Raw genomic sequence first — 7,500 nt, forward strand, 5'->3', positions numbered from 1 at the left:
GACTCGCATCCGTCGTCCTCGCGCGGTCTTTCGTCCCGATATCCAGAAGCAGAGTTTGAAAAACTCTAGCGACGGCACGGGTCTCCGACTCACGACAACGAGGAAAGACAGCCGGTCCCCTCTGAACGGTATATTATATGAAACTTTAAGTCTCGTTCAGGTAGTGTTTTAAATAAAAAATTCGATGGGACTCGCATCCGTCGTCCTCGCGCGGTCTTTCGTCCCGATATCCAGAAGCAGAGTTTGAAAAACTCTAGCGACGGCACGGGTGTCCGACTCACGACAACGAGGAAAGACAGCCGGTCCCCTCTGAACGGTATATTATATGAAACTTTAAGTCTCGTTTCAGGTAGTGTTTAAATAAAAAATTCGATGGGACTCGCATCCGTCGTCCTCGCGCGGTCTTTCGTCCCCGATATCCAGAAGCAGAGTTTGAAAAACTCTAGCGACGGCACGGGTGTCCGACTCACGACAACGAGGAAAGACAGCCGGTCCCCTCTGAACGGTATATTATATGAAACTTTAAGTCTCGTTCAGGTAGTGTGTAAGTCAAAAATTCGATGGGACTCGCATCCGTCGTCCTCGCGCGGTCTTTCGTCCCGATATCCAGAAGCAGAGTTTGAAAAAACTCTAGCGACGGCACGGGTGTCCGACTCACGACAACGAGGATAGACAGCCGGTCCCCTCTGAACGGTATATAATATGAAACTTTAAGTCTCGTTCAGGTAGTGTGTAAGTCAAAAATTCGATGGGACTCGCATCCGTCGTCCTCGCGCGGTCTTTCGTCCCGATATCCAGAAGCAGAGTTTGAAAAACTCTAGCGACGGCACGGGTGTCCGACTCACGACAACGAGGATAGACAGCCGGTCCCCTCTGAACGGTATATAATATACATTATGCGACGGTAGACGATCAACTAGACGAAACTTTAGTCTCGTTCAGGTGGTGTAAAAAAAATTCGATGGGATACGCACGCACGGCTGTCGTCGTCCTCGAGCGGTCTTTCGTCCCAATATCCAGAAGCAGAGTTTGAAAAACTCTAGCGACGGCACGGGTGTCCGACTCACGACATCGAGGCTTCGAAGCCGGCGGCGTTCCCCTCTGAACGAACTTCGGCTAGACTAGTTACGAATCGTTGCTACACATCGTCTTCATCGTCGTCGTCGTCGACATCGACATCATCATCATATCATCATCATCATCATCATCATCATCGGTCATCGTCGCATAGCGGGCCAACATCCACGCGATGCGTCTTCGTTCTAGGTTACCCGATCCACGAGTATGTTACACGTGGTTTCGTTATTTCGAACGAAACGACATACGAAGAGCACACGCCCTTTGGGTAGGAAGCACGTTTCGAGAACGACGAGAGTTTCGATGAAAGAGACGAGAGAAGTCGACGCAGAAGGTATCCATGGATCTTCGAAGAGAACCTTCGAAGATGTATATCGGTATCCTTTCGCTCTGCGCGACTCGCTACAAGTTCTTTCGCTCTCGTCGACTCGTTCTAGACGCTTCGTTCGATCCCAAAGAGGAGTCTTCGATATGTCCCGTTGCTAGGAGGAGAACAAACGCAACACAGACCACGAAACATAGAAGAGAATAGGCGAGCATGATCACTCCGACACGAGGCACTTTAGAGATTTTCTTATTAGTTTGCATGGACTTTTATATTTCGTTTGTACGGTTTCCACGATGCAAATACGAAATACGAGATCGTGACGGCGGGTCTTTCTGTGTACGGCCTCTCGCAGGCGCCACGACTGCATTTCTCTTTACACCTGGTTTCCATCGTAATTTTTTCGTTTGATATCGAGCCTTAACTTTTGTTGGCTCTTTCGAAGCTAGAGTTCCCTTTTATTAGAATTTCATATATATATATATATATTATATGTTATATGTTTTATTCGGAGACGGCGGGTCTTTCTGTTTACGACCTCACGCAGGCGCCTCGAATAAGTTTCATTCGCATTTCGTTTTTATACTTGTATATATATATCTCTTCATCCCGATGATCGAGAGAGAGTGCCACCTTCTCTTCGTATAATTCCGTAGCTGGAGGGTCGTCTCCTCCTTAAGAATATTTCTATTCGTGCCAACGGAGGTTGCCAAGCTCCCTGGCGTTTTCGTTTGTTAAAGTATATAGCTTGTTAATACGTCGTATATACTTTCGTCGATACAGGAGGAGTACGGCTCCTTACCGACCATTGTGATATATATTTCATAGTTTTTATATGTGTTCAAGTCAAATTCTTTTGGTATCGTATCGTTAATGATCCTTCCGCAGGTTCACCTACGGAAACCTTGTTACGACTTTTACTTCCTCTAAATGATCAAGTTTGGTCATCTTCCCGGTAACATCGGCAATGCTTATCACATTGGCCGCGCACCAGTCCGAAGACCTCACTAAATCATTCAATCGGTAGTAGCGACGGGCGGTGTGTACAAAGGGCAGGGACGTAATCAACGCGAGCTTATGACTCGCGCTTACTGGGAATTCCTCGTTCATGGGGAATAATTGCAAGCCCCAATCCCTAGCACGAAGGAGGTTCAGCGGGTTACCCGGGCCTTTCGGCCAGGGAAAACACGCTGATTCCTTCAGTGTAGCGCGCGTGCGGCCCAGAACATCTAAGGGCATCACAGACCTGTTATTGCTCAATCTCGTGCGGCTAGAAGCCGCCTGTTCCTCTAAGAAGATTTGTTTGTACGTTGGTAGTAAAAACCCACCGACCGAAGCCGGGGGCCTTCGAGATACCATAAGTTACGTCTATTTAGCAGGCTAGAGTCTCGTTCGTTATCGGAATTAACCAGACAAATCGCTCCACCAACTAAGAACGGCCATGCACCACCACCCACCGAATCAAGAAAGAGCTATCAATCTGTCAATCCTTCCGGTGTCCGGGCCTGGTGAGGTTTCCCGTGTTGAGTCAAATTAAGCCGCAGGCTCCACTCCTGGTGGTGCCCTTCCGTCAATTCCTTTAAGTTTCAGCTTTGCAACCATACTTCCCCCGGAACCCAAAAGCTTTGGTTTCCCGGAAGCTGCCCGCCGAGTCATCGGAGGAACTTCGGCGGATCGCTGGCTGGCATCGTTTATGGTTAGAACTAGGGCGGTATCTGATCGCCTTCGAACCTCTAACTTTCGTTCTTGATTAATGAAAACATTTTTGGCAAATGCTTTCGCTTCTGTCCGTCTTGCGACGATCCAAGAATTTCACCTCTAACGTCGCAATACGAATGCCCCCATCTGTCCCTATTAATCATTACCTCGGGGCTCCGAAAACCAACAAAATAGAACCGAGGTCCTATTCCATTATTCCATGCACACAGTATTCAGGCGAAGGTAGCCTGCTTTAAGCACTCTAATTTGTTCAAAGTAAACGTATCGGCCCACCTCGACACTCAGTGAAGAGCACCGCGATGGGATATTAGTTGGACCGCCCGCGAGGAGCTAAGCCCACCGATAGGACGTACCACATAATGCCAGTTAAACACCGCGAGCGGTGAACCGACACTGTGACACACAGATTCAACTACGAGCTTTTTAACCGCAACAACTTTAATATACGCTATTGGAGCTGGAATTACCGCGGCTGCTGGCACCAGACTTGCCCTCCAATTGGTCCTCGTTAAAGGATTTAAAGTGTACTCATTCCGATTACGGGGCCTCGGATGAGTCCCGTATCGTTATTTTTCGTCACTACCTCCCCGTGCCGGGAGTGGGTAATTTGCGCGCCTGCTGCCTTCCTTGGATGTGGTAGCTGTTTCTCAGGCTCCCTCTCCGGAATCGAACCCTGATTCCCCGTTACCCGTTACAACCATGGTAGGCGCAGAACCTACCATCGACAGTTGATAAGGCAGACATTTGAAAGATGCGTCGCCGGTGCTAGATGACCATGCGATCAGCACAAAGTTATTCAGAGTCACCAAAACAAACGATGGACGGACAGACGAGCCATCCGCCACCGATTGGTTTTGATCTAATAAAAGCATTCCTACCATCTCTGGTCGGAATCTGTTTGCATGTATTAGCTCTAGAATTACCACAGTTATCCAAGTAAATGTAGGTATGATCTAAGAAACCATAACTGATTTAATGAGCCATTCGCGGTTTCACCTTAATGCGGCATGTACTGAGACATGCATGGCTTAATCTTTGAGACAAGCATATGACTACTGGCAGGATCAACCAGGGATCTTATTCGTATAACAATTCTTATAAATTTCGTTTAAGTTCTCTTCGTGTCGTAGGTGGGACGTAAGCACCGTACGACGAGACTTTTCGTTCTTAAGATAGATATATCTATAAAATATATCTCCTAGCGACGTTCGAGATACACCCATAGTTCAGTAATAATCTTCGAACGCCGCTCGCAGCCACTTTGTAATTCTCAACTCCACCTCCTCTCTTCTCTCTCTCTCTCTCTCTCATAGTCTTATATAAAATGTTTAGAATCGTACTTCTAAAGGAACATTTCCATAATGCTGTCTTCGTGTAAAAAGACTTATTAGAATATCTTAGCGGTAAAGCACGTATACGCACCTCACGCTGAACGAACAAGCGCGTATCCCAGTGCGTCGCGCTGGACATACCGTAAGAATATTCTTTCAATCGGTAGAACATTTTCGGCAGAAGACATACTACGCAAAGATAGTACGCTCCTACCGCCTCATCGGATACTTCTGCGAAAGCAGAAGTTTTTATAGAAAGCAGACGGTTATACTCTTTTGAATGAATCGATGCTCAGTTAGTACAAGCACACACGCATCTAACAATTTTTGTTAGAATACGTACACACAGGTCACCAGCTTCCCGACTCAGGGGAACCTTGCCACGATATTTGGTCATTACGTCCAGGACAGCGACCCGCGGCGCAGCAGTGTAGAGAAAAAACCAGAACGAGAACGGAGGAACAGTCGAGAAATAGCGTAAAATACACTAAGACTCGAGGAGCGGTGACTGAATTCTCAACCGAGGCCGTAGAATAGCCACGCGCTCAACGCTGTTCCGACCGAACCGTCCGGCTCGACGTCTCTCTTATAGATACGAAAGCGCCAGCCGGAAGGCCGGCGCCGGCCGGGCTAGCGGCCGCGCGCTTACGGTGCAAAACCTCCGTAGCAACGTACCGTTCGGAAGGGACGCTGGAACTTAGTCTCGCGAACGCTCGATCACTACTATACAAAGCCAATATCCAACCATCGAAATACATTACCAGACGTTTTATTAACATAATAGAAATGCATTTTTACCAAAAAATTAATTTTTTTTTTCACCGAAAAATTGCATCAGTAAACATACTCTTTTATCGAATACGGACAAAAAATAAGTTTATAATCAATTACAATACGTTAAAATAAGTAGAAATATGCAAAAAAATATATACCTTGTAACGTTAATTAACGAAAAAATTAGAAAAATATCCCAGTCGTGTCAGTTCGACGAACGCTAATTTTTTGAAAAAATCGATAAAAATGTTTAATCCCGACGTATTTAATAGAGATAGAACGATTCCCGTAAAAAAATTCATACCTTGTAACGCTTTTAAACGAATAAACTCGAAAAAACTTTTTCGCCCTCGGAATTTTTCTAAGTCCCAACGTACCGGCTCGGAATTTTTCTATGTTCCAACGACCGGTCGTGTCGGTCCAAACGTTTTTATATCCGTCTGCCGACGATATAAACGCTTAATCCCGACGTATTTTATCGAGTTATAACGATTTCTTGAAAAATATTCGTACGTTATAACGCTTTTTAACGAATTAATCGAAAAAGAGTGTTCGGTCCGAAAATTTTCTAAGTACGAACGACCGGCCGCATAGGTCCGTTTTTAAAAATCGTTCTCGGACGGAAATAAACCATTAATCCCGACGTATTTCGTCGAGTTACGTCGATTTATGCAAAAAAATTCATACCTTGTAACGCTTTTTAACGAATAAACTCGAAAAAACTTTTTCGCCCTCGGAATTTTTCTAAGTCCCAACGTACCGGCTCGGAATTTTTCTATGTTCCAACGACCGGTCGTGTCGGTCCAAACGTTTTTATATCCGTCTGCCGACGATATAAACGCTTAATCCCGACGTATTTTATCGAGTTATAACGATTTCTTGAAAAATATTCGTACGTTATAACGCTTTTTAACGAATTAATCGAAAAAGAGTGTTCGGTCCGAAAATTTTCTAAGTACGAACGACCGGCCGCATAGGTCCGTTTTTAAAAATCGTTCTCGGACGGAAATAAACCATTAATCCCGACGTATTTCGTCGAGTTACGTCGATTTATGCAAAAAAATTCATACCTTGTAACGCTTTTTAACGAATAAACTCGAAAAAACTTTTTCGCGCTCGGAATTTTTCTAAGTCCCAACGTACCGGCTCGGAATTTTTCTATGTTCCAACGACCGGTCGTGTCGGTCCAAACGTTTTTATATCCGTCTGCCGACGATATAAACGCTTAATCCCGACGTATTTTATCGAGTTATAACGATTTCTTGAAAAATATTCGTACGTTATAACGCTTTTTAACGAATTAATCGAAAAAGAGTGTTCGGTCCGAAAATTTTCTAAGTACGAACGACCGGCCGCATAGGTCCGTTTTTAAAAATCGTTCTCGGACGGAAATAAACCATTAATCCCGACGTATTTCGTCGAGTTACGTCGATTTATGCAAAAAAATTCATACCTTGTAACGCTTTTTAACGAATAAACTCGAAAAAACTTTTTCGCCCTCGGAATTTTTCTAAGTCCCAACGTACCGGCTCGGAATTTTTCTATGTTCCAACGACCGGTCGTGTCGGTCCAAACGTTTTTATATCCGTCTGCCGACGATATAAACGCTTAATCCCGACGTATTTTATCGAGTTATAACGATTTCTTGAAAAATATTCGTACGTTATAACGCTTTTTAACGAATTAATCGAAAAAGAGTGTTCGGTCCGAAAATTTTCTAAGTACGAACGACCGGCCGCATAGGTCCGTTTTTAAAAATCGTTCTCGGACGGAAATAAACCATTAATCCCGACGTATTTCGTCGAGTTACGTCGATTTATGCAAAAAAATTCATACCTTGTAACGCTTTTTAACGAATAAACTCGAAAAAACTTTTTCGCCCTCGGAATTTTTCTAAGTCCCAACGTACCGGCTCGGAATTTTTCTATGTTCCAACGACCGGTCGTGTCGGTCCAAACGTTTTTATATCCGTCTGCCGACGATATAAACGCTTAATCCCGACGTATTTTATCGAGTTATAACGATTTCTTGAAAAATATTCGTACGTTATAACGCTTTTTAACGAATTAATCGAAAAAGAGTGTTCGGTCCGAAAATTTTCTAAGTACGAACGACCGGCCGCATAGGTCCGTTTTTAAAAATCGTTCTCGGACGGAAATAAACCATTAATCCCGACGTATTTCGTCGAGTTACGTCGATTTATGCAAAAAAATTCATACCTTGTAACGCTTTTTAACGAATAAACTCGAAAAAACTTTTTCGCCCTCGGAATTT

General features: G+C 44.5%; 2 long non-coding RNA genes and 1 other non-coding gene across 7 annotated transcripts in view; 1 reads left to right on the forward strand and 2 right to left on the reverse strand.

Annotated features, from left to right (window-relative positions):
• Positions 1–90: 90 nt before the first annotated feature.
• The window catches only part of LOC126877446 (uncharacterized), a 78,035-nt gene continuing 70,625 nt past the window's right edge, over positions 91–7,500 (forward strand). For 4 of the 5 annotated variants that reach the window (XR_007695032.1, XR_007695034.1, XR_007695035.1 and 1 more), the window contains exon 1: positions 624–904. This is a non-coding gene — a long non-coding RNA (uncharacterized LOC126877446). Of the gene's footprint in view, positions 350–623; positions 905–7,500 lie in introns of those variants that run through there. The other variant, XR_007695033.1, reaches the window with a different exon arrangement.
• The window catches only part of LOC126877449 (uncharacterized), a 58,475-nt gene continuing 51,330 nt past the window's right edge, over positions 356–7,500 (reverse strand). The window contains exon 2 of the long non-coding RNA XR_007695038.1: positions 356–628. This is a non-coding gene — a long non-coding RNA (uncharacterized LOC126877449). The remainder of the gene's footprint in view (positions 629–7,500) is intronic.
• LOC126877463 (small subunit ribosomal RNA) lies at positions 2,274–4,196 on the reverse strand. Its single transcript, XR_007695048.1, has one exon. It is a non-coding gene; the product is annotated as a small subunit ribosomal RNA (ribosomal RNA).

The sequence above is a fragment of the Bombus huntii genome, unplaced genomic scaffold (genome assembly GCF_024542735.1).
Source record: "Bombus huntii isolate Logan2020A unplaced genomic scaffold, iyBomHunt1.1 ctg00000170.1, whole genome shotgun sequence".
In the NCBI taxonomy this organism is placed as follows: Eukaryota; Metazoa; Arthropoda; class Insecta; order Hymenoptera; family Apidae; genus Bombus; species Bombus huntii.